A 1423-nucleotide genomic window follows, 5' to 3' on the forward strand; every position below is an offset into this window, starting at 1 on the left:
GACTCTGACCTCGAAGGCCGGGGTCCCTGGCGCCCAAGCCGCATCGACCGGTCTCCCAGCGCGGGGTGTCGGATCGATCGGTGGCGGGCGGGGGGCCTCGGGGCGAGGCCGCCATCGACCAGCCGGGGCTCTGCCTGGGCCGGCGCACGCTCCCCGCGCCCCACCGCCGGGAGGCCGGTAAGTGGGAGCGATTGGCCCGGGCGGCGCAGAGGCACATCCGTCCCGCGCGGGCGCCGCGGCCGGGGCTCGAGGCAATTAGGGCTGAGTGTCTAAATGCGCCGAGCTCGTCGCAGAGCATGTCCGCCGCCCTGTTTACCGGGGACGTGCCGGGCCCGCTCCCTGCAGCCACCCGCCAGGCACTCGGGGCCGTGCACCGCAGGCACCCCCACCCCGGACTGCAAAGGGGGCTCGCCTGCCCAGGGCGGCAGAGAAGAGGGGCGTCAACAGAGCCCCCAACCCCAGGCCAGCACCAGCCCTTCCTGGGCTAGAGGCCCTGAAGTGTCAAGAGCTCCCCCACCCGCTCTGGGACCCCAGGCAGCCGGGGCCCTCTGAGCCCGTCTCCTCTCTGCAACCTGGGCACAGTGACGCTGCCAGCCCATGGGTCATTCCCGGCAGAAGGGCATCGTGGGTACAGTGGCTTAGCTCCAGGTTGTCAGGACGGCTCTCCGTGAAGCAGGAGCCAGGTCCCAGAAGGCCACCACCGTGCCCCCCGCTGGACGCCCAGCGCCAAGCGGACCTCACGGTTAGCAGGCGCTGGCAAATATGCAGGAAATAACTGAAGAACTAGGAATCGCAGAAACGCAGGTGCGAAATCCCCGTCGTTTGGGGAGCAGTTCTACGGAGCTAGCAGACGGCTCATCTCACACCCGTTGCCACCCACTCGGGGGACAGGTCATGCTATGTCATTCTACAGTTAGGGAAACTGAGTCTAGGTGGTTAAGCACCTTGCTCCAGGTGCCCAGCTAATAAGTGGGGGGGCCAGAGCTTGAACCCAGACCCTCTGGCTTCGCTACAAGCCCCCTCCCCCACCACCACGCTCAAACCGTGTCTACACAGGACCCGACTGAAAACTAGTTTAGCCTGTCAAGTGTCTTGGCTCAGAGATGATTATTTATTTTACTAAAGATCAATCTCCCGACTGCTTTGCGTTCCCTTCCACTGACTCCACAGTGATTTGATGGGAGGAAGATGTGCAGGGTGTATGGGCAGCCGTGGGGGTGGGCGTGAGTGCGGGAGTGTGTGAGTGTGGGTGGGTGTGAGTGTGGGAGGAAACATGTGAGTGTGGTTGTCTGTGAGTACGGGGGTGTGTGAGTGTGCGTGGGTGTGAGTATGGGTGCATGCGAGTGTGGGTGGGTGTAAGTGTGGGTGTGTGTGAGTGTGGTTGCATGTGAGTGTGGGTGTGCATGAGTGTGGGTGGGTGTGT

This window comes from Pteropus vampyrus, unplaced genomic scaffold, assembly GCF_000151845.1.
Source record: "Pteropus vampyrus isolate Shadow unplaced genomic scaffold, Pvam_2.0 Scaffold485, whole genome shotgun sequence".
Lineage (NCBI taxonomy): Eukaryota > Metazoa > Chordata > Mammalia > Chiroptera > Pteropodidae > Pteropus > Pteropus vampyrus.